The sequence below is a fragment of the Fukomys damarensis genome, unplaced genomic scaffold, assembly GCF_012274545.1.
Source record: "Fukomys damarensis isolate Sample0158 unplaced genomic scaffold, DMR_v1.0_HiC HiC_scaffold_2, whole genome shotgun sequence".
Classification (NCBI taxonomy): domain Eukaryota; kingdom Metazoa; phylum Chordata; class Mammalia; order Rodentia; family Bathyergidae; genus Fukomys; species Fukomys damarensis.
This window is the reverse complement of record NW_022900914.1, coordinates 4,908,203-4,922,306: the sequence shown is the minus strand read 5'-3', so window position 1 is coordinate 4,922,306 and position 14,104 is coordinate 4,908,203. Positions and strand designations below refer to the sequence as shown.

Genomic DNA, 14,104 nt, shown 5'->3' with positions numbered 1-14,104 from the left:
TTTGAGCAAACACCAGTCTCCATGTGGCTGTGAAGGCAATGTTTAGATGTAACATTTGAAGTACAGATGGTCTTAAGAGTGGATTACTGGCCATCCCGTGGAGGGCCTCATCCACTCATTTAAGGGCCTGACTAGCACAAAGACTTTTCCCAAGAAGAAACAGAATTTGTAAGACCATAACCTAGAACTTCTGCCCGAATTTCCAGCCTCCTGATTTTAGGAATTCAAATGCAAGACTGAAATATCAAGTTTTTTTTTTTTTTGAGTATGAAAAATTTATTGAGAGAGAGATAGCTTCTGCCTAAGAGAGACAGAAGGGGGACCGGAAAGTAGATTGCCCACTCACTCAGCTTCTCAAAGGTGTTTTCTGGGACAAAGCCATGGAGTGAGGTGGGTTCCAAGTGGGACAAAACTACAGTCAACTAGTAAGATTACAAGTGTAGTCATAGGTAATATTGATCCAATGAGAAATCACAAGGTGGACAAAACCATGAATAACCAATAAGATTATGATGAGTATAGTTGCTTAGGTAATACTGATCAAATGGGGATCCAATGGGGAAACAAAGCACATAGCAGCAGACAAGGAATAAGCGAGGATTTTGGGTAGTAAGGGGTAGGTCAGGGATCTTTCTTGGAAGATCTTGCCCCCCAACCAAGTAACTGACAACTATTTGGAATATCAGCCACTGCTATTCATCCTTAGGGGAAGCACATGCATGTGGTAGTTTCTCTTTTATAATGTTGGCCTTCAGTGAATGTGTCTTATTGTCCTCCACGTTGGTTCCTCCATGGCTGGCCCCATCTAACTGCCTACAAGATATCTACTTAGCTTAACTATCTACAACATTCCCACCTCTGAAGAAGCACCCCTGACTGCCATAAGAAAGCAAGAGGTGAAGACCATTCAGGCTGCTCCCAGCTGAAGAGGGTTGTAGTTGTGATTGGCAGTCAGAGTTACTCTCCAGAGGGTCCATCTAAAGGCCCTCGATAGGCACCAGCCACTGTCATCTTGGGTAGCTGTATAGCTTTGAGTCTGGAGGAGACAAAGCCAAAGAAGCAGTTAAGAATACACGGCCATAATAAGGTCAGCAGGATTGCTATGAATGTAGCCAACAAGGGTTTCCCCCAGGAGGAACTAGTGATATCCTCTCACAAAGCGGACAAGGAAAAGGTCAAGGGGACTTCAGACACAGAAGTTGTACTGTGGTTTAGCTGTTATGAACTTTTCTCAAGGTCCATCTGCTGGATCCTGGTAAATGAAGTCTAGCATTTTCATCTTTGGTTTCATTTGTATGACCGCTTGGAGTTTGGCAGCCTCTCCATCCAATAATCTGGGTGGAAGACCTCCAAAATGATGTAGGGGGAATAGATGAAACTCCAAAACCTGGTAGATATTTGAAACTTGAGTTTGTGTTCTCTAAAATTGAAGAATGAATTCTAGGAACAATAGAGGTTTAAGAGTAGGAAAGTTTATTGAGAGAAAGATAGTTTCTGTCAAAAAATAAAACAACAGGGTAGCTGTGGGAGAAGTTCAAGCCTGGCTGGGCCAGGTGCACTGCACTCCCGTCTCCTGAGCTAACTCGGAGACCTTGCTAAGGCTGAGCTAACTCGCCTAAGTGCATAGATGCTGGGTCTAACAGGTTACACCTCTGCCCCTAGTCCGTGACTCCTTTGCCTCGCCCAAGAAAAATCACTCCACCGTGCCTCTAATAAGATATCACCCAATGTTCACTGTTCCTCCTGTGCTCCTTCCACGTGGTTGTCTCTATATAAGCCTGTGCATTTCCTAAATAAAGCAGAGGCATTCCAGAAACCTCCCTGGAGTCAGCCTGGTGATTCTGCACCTTACCTTCCCAGTCCGAGCTCCCTCACCTTGTTCCACGAGACAGCTCGTGGATGACAACAGGTAGCTTCTGTCTAAGAGAGACAGAAGGGGGACTGGGAAGTGGGCTGCCCCCTGCAATCTCAACTCTTACCTGAATTATTAGTCTGCCATCTTGTGCTGTAGAGGGACTTATCAGACCCTCCCACAATTCTGTTAGACAATTTCTTAAATAACTCTCTTTCTGTATATCCTATTGAACCTGCTTCTCTGGCAGAGCCTGGCTCACCCCAGGTTTTCCTCTTCTTGAGAGGGGTTTGTTTTCATTGACAAGAAGTCCCTTTATTGGTGCACATTTTCTTGTTAAAACCAACGACCTTGCATTCTGCTGGGCCTCAGAAAAATGGCTTTTTGGTAAGCAAGCGTTGGGTTTTCCTGTACCACCTGCATGGGAAATACTTCTTTGAAGACCACTGTGCTCTGGAGCCCCTGCAGGAGCATGCCTGAGCTGTCAGGTGCACAGAGAAATATCTTTAGTAAGAGCAGGTCATGGAATGAGACTTTTCTGCTACAGCATGGATGGGCAGAGGGGGTTTCCACAAGGACAGCTCTTAAGAATCTCTGTAAAATGCACGACTCCATCTGTCTCCTCTCTCCTCTCTGGCTTCAGATGAGCTAAGCCATTTAAAAATTCCCCAACAAGGGACCCCAGGCACCAGGAGAAGTGATGAACAGATTTTCAATTTGGCTCTGATTTGCATGAATTATTTTTTTTCCTCTGGCAGTTCAAATCATTGTCTGCAGCTACAGGCTGGAGATGGATAGAGAGCTGCCCCAGGAGCAGTGGGTTCCTGATCCGTCTGGAGGCTCTTGGAACTCCTGGCTGTGAAGGTCTAACCTCAGCTTCTCTGGAGAGAGGAGGACAGGGAGAGAGTCTCAGAGCAGTGGCCTAGGGTCCAGGGCAGGACTTTGTGGGCCCACTGGGGATGTAAGCCCTCTCTGGTTCTCCCCTAGAGCTTCTGCCTAGACCATTCCCAGGAGTGTCGAGGACCAGTTTGTTTCTTCCAATCTCCTCTCACAGCCAGGCTGGGGGCCCTCAGACAGCCTGGGATGCCAGAGGCTGTATCTCTAGGTTCTATGTGCATGGTAATTTGGGGCTCTGGAGGTGGTGGGCAACTGTGACTCAGGGGAAGCCTGTGAGGTGGATCCTCTTGGTATTGCATGTTCAGATGGTGGAGAGGTTCAGAAACATGACTAGTTTCCTGGGTAGTATGTGGTAGCACAGTTGGTTTTGCACCCGGTGGTCAGGGTAGAGCCTGCTCCCAACCTGCGAAAATACTGACTCTCTCTCACTGCCTTCTGGCCTTGACATGAGGCCCTTTTTCCTGCCTGGTGTGGGCCCTGTGAGTCTCACATTTCTAGAGGACTCCAGGACTCTCAGAGGCAGCTGCAGCTGGGGTCAAGAACTTGCCAACTCTGAGAGGCGTTACTCTGCTCTGGCTCCTGTACCCCCTCGCCCAGGGTCCCTGCCTGCTACACAGAGCTTCTCCAGTCCCCTCCTGCAGCAGACTCACCCTGCCTGTCCAAGTCTCCCCTGCCCTCTGGCCCACTTGTGGGGGCTGCCCCTACAGCAGTGCTCTCTGGGGATGTTTCCTCTGGTCTGACAGGTGAACTGGATCCTCGTTGTAGAAATAGCATCATAAGGCCGGGGACTTAGCTCAGTGGTTCCGCAGCCTGCTTCTCAAGCCCAAGGTCCCGAGTTTGATCCCCAGTAACAAAAAGAAAAGAAAACAAACAGCAACATAAACCTCACATCCAGATGGGGAAGAATGCCAGGTCCCACGAGTGGCACTGGCGTCCCATGGGACCACACAGTGGGACAGGCGGATGGCTAATGTCTCCTCCACTCTCCCTGCGCCCTTGAGAATGAAAATGTCCCTGGGGATGCAGCCTGGTCTGGATTCCTTCCTGCAGGCCACAGGAAGAAAAGGACCATATCCAGTGGAGGCTAGAGGGAGGCCAGGGAGGTAGAAGTGAGCGAGTGCTAGAGGGGTGGTGACCCTGGCTCTACAGACGGGGAGCACGCAGTGTGAGGAGTGTGAGCCTCTGGCACCTGAGACCTTGGCTTTCAACAACCAGCTGCCACCTTCTTCCTCAGAACATCCTGCTCTGTGCATGCGGTGAGGTGGGAAATACAATGGCCAGGAAGACCACAGTTCGTGTGGAATTGACCAGAAAGAATGAAATTATCAAAACTGTAAGACCAGCCACAGCTGGGGTCTTAGTGAGGGCCTGCAGCTTCCTGGGGAGGGATCCGAGCTGGCTGCTGACTATGGCAGCCACTCCCCACAAGACTGGTCATTCGAGAGATGCAGATGAAAACAACACTGAGATTCCACCTCACCCCAGAAAGAATGGCTGCTGTCAAGAAATCAACCAGTAACAAATGTTGGTGGGGTTGTGGGGAGAAAGGAACCCTTCTCCATTGTTGGTGGGAGTGCAGAGTGGTGCAACCACTGTGGAAATCAATATGGAGATACCTCAAAGAACTAGGATTAGAGGTTCCATTTGACCCAGCCATCCCTCTGCTGGGTATCTCTCCAAAAGAATTAAAAGAATCATATCACAGTGATGTATGCACACCCATGTTTATAGCGGCACAGTTTGTAATAGCTAAAATTTGGAAACAGCCCATTTGCCCATCAGTTAGAGATCAGATAAAGAAGATGTGGTTTTTCTATAAAATGGAATACTACTTGGGCATAAAGAATGAGAAATTTCATTTCCAGGAGGGGGACGGGGCAAGAGCCTGGGTTCCTAGGGACAAGCATTGAATCTCCACTGTGGCTGCTCCACCTCACCTAGTCTCTGCCCTGGGGCCTCCTCTGCACGTGGCCAACCCAAACCAGACAGATTCTGGGGGACAGACGGCAGGAGCAGCTGGTGCCACCGAGGGCTGCAGAGACATTGCCGCAGTCAAGGAGCCTTCAGGGAGGCAGTTGCGGGGCAGGTGTGAATACTGCAAATCTGCAGAGAGGGTTGAGAGGATGGCGCGCCGGAGCTTTGGCCCCAGCAGCACCATGGGGGCCAGGCTCACTAGTGGTTACCGAGGTGGGTAGACAGAAGAATGGAGACTCAAATTCAGAGGGGCTTCAGTAAGGGCTCTCAGAGGCAGCTGTGTGTTACGTGGAGTTTGAGCGCCAGCAACCTGAGGTGGGCGCTTGCGTAGATTTCTCCAGGCAGCTCCGCCGTGCTGTCCTTGGCTCCCCACCCTCTCTGTGCAGGGAGGTGGGCCTGTACTTCATGCTTAATTACAGTGCGCACGAACAGAGAGGAGCTCGTGGGAAGCACCTGTCACTTTGTTTGGGGATAACAGACAGGAAGTCTGGAAAAGTATCTGTTAGATCACGCTGTCCTGCATCTGCCGGAGCCGGTATGAGCAGGATAGGACCATCTGGGCTTTCTTCATCCGGGCCTCAGACGGGGAGGCTGGGTGAGCTCTTCAGGAGGTGGCCGCGCCCCTCGTTGCCTTGCTGGGTTGCTGGTTGTCTCCTCTCCCTGGACCTGGCTCTGTAGGCCCTGTGCTGGGACCCTTGCCGCTGTGCCTGCTGAGCTCCTGCTCTGGCTCAGGCCACCTGCACCCAGTTCTAGGGGTTCAGACAGTGACATCCACGAGGTGCTTGCCCCAGTCATGAAAGACATAAAACGTGCCCACAAAGCTGCACTTCAGGGCCGGGGATTTAACTCCCTGGTTCTGCTGTCTTGCCTTGCAAGGGCAAGTTCCTGGGTTTGATACCCGGTACTAAACTGAAACCAAACCAACCAACCAAACAAACAAAAAACCCACAGAACTCCACTTTCTGGCTCAGTGTGGGAAACGCCCACACAAGAAGTCTCAACAAGGGGCGGGGAGGGGGATCCCCGGAGACGTCCTTGTTGGTGAGCAGCATGGAGGATGTCGCCTGAGCTGGGAGAGGATTCCTCAGGGGGAGGAAAGGGGTGGAGACAGCCTCCTGGGGAGCCGCAGCTCCCTTCTATCCCTCTGTCCGCCTGGCCTCCACCTCATCGTGCTGGCTGTGGATGGGCTCCCTCTAAATATGACCTCGGTCTCTCGTCCCCTTCTGTCTTTTTCTTCTCCCCACTGCTGGGCAGGTTGGTTAGGACTGAGGCTAGGGGAGTAATCCAGTGAGGACAGAGCGAGTCCTGCAGGTGCAAAATGAGAAGTAAGGGCTCGGGTCTGGGAGCCTTCGTCCCCGTGCTCTGGGGATCTCTGACGCGCCGAGTGCCCCAGCTGAGAGCGCCTAAAGGTCACTGCCCCACTGTGGCTGTTTCTCTCTCCTTGTAACTTCAGCCACCGCAACCAGCCTGGCAGCCTGCACATCCACCCCCAGGCCCAGCCTCCTGCGTGTCTCTTTGGGACTGCTTTAAAGTCAGCTTTCCAAAGTGGATTTCACACCCTTCTGATTGACCCCACTGCTCAAGAGCATCTCACAACATGCTCACACCAACCCAGTTCTGATCTCAGTGCTCCTTTACTTAAAACCACTGCATTGGCATAAAATCCCCAGAAACCCAGGCTTGCATGACCTCTGGCTTGTGCGTCCCGACTCCCCACCTCCCCACCAGGAAGCGGCGCTGAGGTGTGCCTTTGCATCTTTGCCACGTTTTTTCCCAGTATAGAGGATCGTCCTCCGAGAAATTGCTGTTCACCTTTCAAAACTCAGCTTCTCACCTCTCCCATGATGTCTTCCTGCCTGGACACACCTCGGCGCAGCCGTGCCCGGCCATCCCTGACCTTGTAAATATAGTTCCTTGCATCGTCAGGTAGCTGTTGTCAGTTACAGGTCTGTGGGGCCCCATCTTCTGTAGAACGTTTGACCCAGAGAGCACATATGAAGTGCTAACCTTTCTGTTTCCCTAGGCTGAACTGAAATAAGCCCTGATCACTGACATGTGTGACTCACTGCCTCTTTCCAGAGGGCTGAGCGTTGGGACCAGCAGCAGCACTGAGATGCATCGCCTGTGCATCCTGGCCAGGTATGAGGTGCTTGGCCTTTTCCTCTCTGGCAGGCTAGAGTGAGCCCTAGAGCTGACCCGGAAGTTCTGAGCATTTATCACCCAGTACTGATGACCACGTATTTCGCCTCCCCTCTTTATGCCTGGAGATGAAGGGAGAAATACAGTCTCGTGTTACCAAGAGTATTTTCTGGTTTATCAGCGCTCCCCTCTCAGCTCCAGCTCAAAATGATTTCTTAGTTCTCAGCTTTTACTCCTCCGATCAAAGTGCCCGAGGCTGTGAGTGTAGGGAGGGCATATGCCCTCCTAACTGGGTCCAGGTGCCCCAGTGCTGCTCTGCTGTGAGATCCTGGGGCCTAGCGCCCTCCTCCGGGCCCATAGCATGGCCTAGGCAGGGTCTGGAAGGGCTGAAGGCTCTTAGCTGTCCGGGGTGCTGGGCGCTGCTCTCCTCAGGAGATTAGAGTTCCTCTGCCTTCCTCCCCCACCTTCCTCCCTGCTCACTCCGCCGTTTTCTCTCTAGTGAATTAAATGCAGAGTCCACGAGCAGGATTTCTCTCTTCAAAGGATCGAATAAACTTTCTCTGTTTTCTCCTTAAAATGTTCCTCACACACTGCAAAAGGAAAACATGCAAACAGACTTTGAGTCAAAGGTGAGAGGAAGAAGGACGAGGCGGAGTGAAGGAACTTCACCTGGGGAGTGGAGCAGCCAAGGCCTGGAACGGACATGTGCGCTCCACGATTTGTGCTCTCCTGTAAATTAATTAACCCAAAGTGCTTGTTTGATTAGTGTGGGGGTGGGGAATTGAGCAGCGAACAGTACCTCGCACCCAGTTTAGAATTATGCTCACAAAAGAGAGGGACCGGAGCATTGCCTTCCTCGATCTGAACTCAGCAGGGACATCTTGGCTGGGACAAACTTTCAGCCGCCATGGCAGAGCGGGGACAGAGGGGCTCTGAGGCTCTCAGGAGAGCAGGCCTCTGGCTCCCCAGCCTTTCCTGCTCCCCGCTGCTCACCTGCACACTGCATAGAAACGTTTGGAATTTCTTTCTTGATGGAACTGTGGATATTTATTACTCGTGAAGGCCCTGGGAGAATTCAGTCTGTACAGTGCCCAGAGAGCCACAGTTGAAGACACTGTCTTCGTTTATAAAGAAAGGAGTTTGTGAGCTGGAGGCTGGGAAGTTGGAGAGCATGTGGACAACATCTGCTCAGCCTCTGGCCCGGGCTCCTTGCTGCATCCTGTCATGGAGGAGGGCGTGAAGAGGACATCGCAGGGCAGGAAGAGCAAGTGTGCTGGCCTCTTTTACGAAACCGCTGCTGCCGTCCGAGGCCTCTCCTCTCACAGCCCCGGCTCACTCACATCTCCTGCCAGAGGCTGCCTCTGCGGACACCTGTAGCATGGATTAGGGCTGAGTTTCCAGCATACGCACTTTTGGGGAGCGCATCAAGCCTGCAGGCCCTGTGACTGATGCTATCACAGGACTCTGCAGGCCCAGCAGTCCCAGGGTAGCAGTGGGCTGAGTTCTTGGTCATTCATTGTTGTTTTTCCCATAGATTTCTTTGGTACCCGGTGAGGCCTATGGATTCATTCTCGGAATAGTGTTTTTAGATATGTAAAATTAAATACATAGGATTACAAAGGAAGCTAATTATACTACTGTAACATTATCAAAATATAAGTAAAACAGATATGTGGTAAAGTCATATATATGCTTCTTTCTTAACTCGTTAAAATGCAAAATCGACGTGTAGGTCTGTCATGTGTTTCAAATAAATATATATTTTTTAATTTTTGGTACTGGGGATGGAATTCAGCACCTTGCACTTGCAAGGCAGGCTTGGTGCCCCTGAGCTAAATCCCAGGCCCTCAAATAAATATTTTGAGAAACCAGAACCTGTATCATAATATATTATAAGTAGACAATGTCTACTATTGACAAGCTGTAGGGATTGTGTTGCTAAACCACTGGCTTTTTGCCTGCATTTGTCACGGAAGAAAATGCTGTAGTTCAATTAGAATCTGCTGAACATGAAGTCAGGCTCTTCCCCCTCCACGTCCACTGCCCTTCTGAGTCCTGTCCATGGACCTTTGGCTGAATCTCTGCTAATGAATAAAAGGGATCCTTGTGGATAAACTGGACGGCCACGGTGGCCTCTTCTGAACCCTTGTAGACGTCCCTCTACTTTTTGGGGTGGAGAGGGTGTCTGCCACTCCCTGAGGACTAGACTGGCTTCCTGAAGTCACTGAGGGTTGTGTTGTTAGGGACTGGAGGAAGCTGGAGGAGAGGAGACATTGAGAACTGTCGGTGTGCGTCCTCTGAGATAAGAAGGACCAGGCTTCGAGCCAAGCTGCGAAGAAGGGAGGGTGGGAACCCTCGCAGGAGCTTGGGGCGCATGGGCCCCTGCACCATTGCTTCCCAGACAGGAGGCTGGCTGCTTAAAGAGAACTGGTCACGTGGTGAGAAGGAGGTGACCATGTTGGTGTCCCAAGAACATTTTCATCTTTCTTAGCTGCTATTGAGGGGCCCTGGGTGGGTGACTAAACTCCTCTGCTTGCGAATGAGAAACTGCTTCAGGTAAGATTTAATTTTACTAAAGAAAAATCTGCAGGTGATGTTTTCTTTTCAGTTCCTAATTTTTGTTCTTGAAAACAGAGCCCAAACAATACACGGAAATGTTTCCCTAAAATCTTAGTGTTTCTAGCAAAGACTCAGAACCTAGTGCATCAGTCTGGGCTGAGACCAGCAGGCCGAGGCAGGGTGCCTCCATTCTTTCCTTTTCACACCTGGCTGAACCCCACCGGAGGCTTGTGAGTGGTGAGTGTGAACCTTAGCCAGTGCCCATGGGCCTTGTCCTTCCTCATGAAGAGCCTGTGTGTATGTGTGTATGTGTGTGTGTGTGTGCACATTTGTGCAAGACTTGACTTTGCTCTTTTCCTGGCCATACCCCAAGATGTAAGCGGAGCTTGTCTCTCCTTGTAGGCATGTTACCTTTCTCTTTGGGACCTCTGTGTTGGTGTTCTTTGTTTGTGCCACTGTGCTGGGCACTGCTAGGCAGGAGAGAAGGTGGGTGCCAGAGTAGACCAGAGACAGACTGCCATCAAGGGCTGGGGTGGAATGTGGGAGACAGGAGGGGCACTCGGGAAATGCCATACCGTGGGCTCCATTGATAAGAGTATCAAGGTGAACTTGAGAATTGCGGCCCAGATGGTGATGAGAGGTGGCCAGTTATGAGGGGGACATTGCAGGGAGGGTTTTCTTAAAGGCTGGTTATACTCGCAGAGCTGGTAAATGTGAGGGACATGGGTGAAGGGGTGTCTTTGAATCTCACCACTGTCAACACCCTCGGTCAACACACATTCACATATGCTGTTGTTTTATTAGCTCTTTCTGAACAACTGTGACATAGCTTAAATCATGATTCCCATGCAAGTGTGAAAGGAAAAGGAGCCCAAAGAAGGGAATGGCTTACCTCAGGCCTGCGGGTCTCCGGGTGACAACTCAAGCAGGAGGAGTGGGGACAGGGGTCTCAGGCAAGAGCTTGGGATGCCGGGATGAGTCTGGATTCCAGTTTCTGAGCCATCGTGGACTTGTCAGTCCTTCTCTTGGAGGGGACAGACGCATCCTTCCCTGTTATAACTCCTGACAAATCTTCATCATTCAATCCCCACCGCTACCGTAATCCCCAGTTTATAAAATGAACAATGAGGAAACAGACCCAGAGAGGGAGTGAGAGTTGGCCAAAGTCACAAAGCTGTCCAACAGCAGAAGTGAGACTGGAGTTCAGGCTGCTGGGCACTTTGACAGCCCTGCCCAACATGAAGAAAGCCTGAGTGGTGAGTCTGGTATATAATTTTAAATTTTCTAATAGTCACATTAAAAAAACACTTTCAAAATAAAGGGGGAAATTTATTATAATAATGTATTTTCCTTTACCCAATGCGTGCAAAATATTAACATTTTGACATGTAACCAATCTTCAAAATTGTTAATGTGATATTTTATGTTCTTTTATCTTAGGTCTTCAAAATTGGGTGTGTCTTCCACACTGGCAGCACATTTTAGGCGAGACTAGCCTCATCTCCACACTGAACAGCGACACACAAGCGATCACTGCACTTGTGCCTCTCTGTGGGCTGAGTGCCCCTTGGCTGATCTTCTCGTGGACGCAAAATGCTTGAAGGTGGGGTTGCAGGAGCAATCCCTGGGCAGCGAGGCTGTGACTGTGTTGCACAGACACCAGAAGAAATGCAGAGGGAGGCAAACCAGCAACACCAAGACCTCTGTGCAGACGGGAGCAACTCGAGGCCACCTTCTCTTTGAGGTATTGGAGCATGGGTTCCTGGGTTTTGCGAGTGCCCTGGGTGCTGTGAAGGTGTCTCCTGGAAGGCTTCCTCCACCCTTTGTGTGCAGGGATGAGCCTGGCTCAATAAGGGCCACCACCATGGAGTAGCCACACCTGAAGGTGAAGATCAAGGCAAGAAGGTAAAAGAAAAATGGAAGTGGCTCCAATTTGCTCTGTTTGCTTCTGCATCTCATCATCTTGCATTTTGTTGGTCACTCCATTGTTTACTTGCTTATATTCCATTTTATTTCTCAAATGGACAAAGTATAGTTTACAAAGATAGTTGGGTTATAGCAAGACGACTTGAAAAACTCAAGAAAGGATGGTAGAGAAGTAAAAATAGAAAAGACAAATGTAGTCAGGCATGAGGTAAGTTCAGAAAACGCATCCCTGAAGGTCTCTCATATTTGGTGGTGTGGCTATAACTGGGATATGCTGTGCCTTGTATCACAATACAGCTAAGTGTGTTCTCTCTGGGACTCCTTTCCCCTTCTGCTGGCCACAAAGAGAAGGCTAAAGTTTGGGCCCAGAAGAGGGTGGAGCCCCAGCAAGGCAGAATCCTGGGCTCCTGGAGTCCCGCAGGAAGGACACACAGCCGGAGAATCTGTAATGGACTGTGACACACACGAGAAACCAACTCCTGCTTTGTCAAACCACTGGAGTCAGGATTTATTGGTTAGAAGAGCTGTTAGCATTGCCTCAACTGATACAGTTCCCCTTGGGAAATGCTCCTGATGCTTCCCAACAGAGAGGAATGGAAAGGTTTGAAAGGCTGCAAGTTCAAGGTTATGTTCCCCACAACTACCAGGCAGCACATCTCTGCTTCAGGGCTGTCGGTGGGGTGGGGCCTTATGTCTTAACATTCATTCAAAATAGTGTCACCTTACAAGAACTCCTGCCTGAGTAGAAAGCTCTTCTCCCTCCTTTTGGAGATAAGCCAAGCAGTATACAGGAGTGGGGCCAAGATTCTCTTCAGAAATCATCTTGGTGCTTCCTTCAAACATGGAAAAAATGATAGTCAAGGCCTTACACTCTCATACTGTGCAAAATGCTACTGTAATTTTTAATTTTTGCCTGAAAAAATAGCTCAAAATAGCTGTAACCCTAAGATCGCCATGGCCCTTAAAAACAAAACGAAACAAAATTTAAGACAGTGAACTTGGCCAAATATCTTTTTTCTCCTCCCCTCCCCCCTCTTCTTCCCCTCCTCCGCCTCCTCTTTCCTCTTCTTCTTCCTCTTCCCCTCCCCTCCTCTCCCCATTCCCTTCCCCTTCCTCTTCTCCTTCTTCTTTTTCTTCCACTTTGTGGAGGCATGGTTAGCAAATAAAAAGCTGTGCACAGCTGTGGTACCCAGTTCAGTGAGTTTGGGGCTAAGTGTGCATCCATGAAACCATCACCACCCTCATGGCCATAAACACATCCACCGCCTCTCAAAGTTTCCCTTCCCCTTTATTATTATCAGCATCACTGTATTTTGTTATAAAACACCTAAGATCTACCCTCTGCAACAATTTTAAGAGTACAGCACAGTACTGTAGTTATGATACTAAATAGCATAGATCGCTAGTATTTATAAAGTTCTGTACAGCTTGTACAACTGAACTCTTTGACCAGCACCTTCCTATGCCCTTCCGCCAAGCCCCTAGCAACCAACATTACCCTCTCTGTTTTTGTGGTTTTCAGGTTCTACCTGTAAGTGGGATGACGCAGCATTGGGCTTTCTTTGTCTAGCTTATTTCACTTAGCATAGTTACCTTCAGATTCACCTATGTGTTGCAAGTAACAGGATTTTCTTCTTCTTTGAAGACCACTTTTTATTGTATACATATGCCATATTTTCTTTATTCATTGATGGCCACTTACGTTGTTTCCCTGCCTTGGTCACTGTGAATAATGTTTCGAAAACGTGTGAAATTTTTGAGGTCCTGATTTAAATTCATTTAAAGGTCTCACATTTCCTCATTTCAAATATATTACAGAGCTATGATAGTCAAAACAATGTAATATTGGCATAAAAATAAATAATAGCTCCATGGAACAGGACAGAAATCCTGGAAATCTATACATACAAAGTCAAACAATCAGGAAAGGGGAGTCTCTTCAATAAATGGTATAGAGAAAAATAGATACTCACATGCAAAAACATGAAAGTCGATACTGTCTCATACCATCCATAAAAAGCAATTGACAGTGAGTTAAAAATTTAAGCTAAGACCTGAAACTGTAAAACCCCTAGAAGAAAACAAAACGAAAAAAATCCCTTGATCTTTTTGGCATTTGTCTTGGCAATTAATTTTGGATATGAAATCAAAACCACAGGCAGCAAAAGCAATGTTTTAAAAAGTGGATTGCATTAAACTAAAAATCTGCTCTGCAAACTAAATAAATAAACAGAAACCCAAGGCAGAACCTGATTAAAAGGTAGGCAAAGGACTTGAAGGCGTGCAAACTGCACGCGCAGGTCTATGAAAAGCTGCCGGTCGTCACCAGTCCTGAGGGAAACGTAAATCAAAACCATAATGAGAAATTACCTCATGCCTCTTAGGGTGGCTGTTATTAAAAACAAAAGGACAAGAGAAAACGTTGGCAAGGATGTTCAGTCATCGTAGGAAACAGTAAAGAGGTTCCTAAAGAACCTGAAAATACAGCTACCGGGTCACCCAGTAATACCACTTCTGAACCTGTGTCCAAGTCTCTTTCTTGATGGATGAAAAATGCCTCCCTGGGCCAGAGTTACCGATGTGCAGTCTGTGTGTTCGACAGCAAGCAGAGGCTGGTGCATTTGCATATAGCTTGTCTCTAGGAAACACGGTTGGGCTCCTATTTTTACTCCCGGTGTAAGTATGCAGGCACCAGCCCAGGGAGCAGAAGCAACGTCCCCGTCCTACAGGGTTATTTTCTTTTTTTTTTTTTTTTTT

General features: G+C 48.8%; 1 long non-coding RNA gene across 2 annotated transcripts in view; it reads left to right on the top strand.

The window, feature by feature from the left end:
* Nucleotides 1-14,104, top strand: part of LOC104848742 — a 93,254-nt gene that overhangs the window by 78,584 nt on the left and 566 nt on the right. Inside the window, exons 4-5 of one of the 2 annotated variants that reach the window (XR_004517010.1) lie at nucleotides 6,747-6,862; nucleotides 10,862-11,165. This is a non-coding gene — a long non-coding RNA (uncharacterized LOC104848742). Of the gene's footprint in view, nucleotides 1-6,746; nucleotides 6,863-7,461; nucleotides 7,957-10,861; nucleotides 11,166-14,104 lie in introns of those variants that run through there. The other variant, XR_776517.2, reaches the window with a different exon arrangement.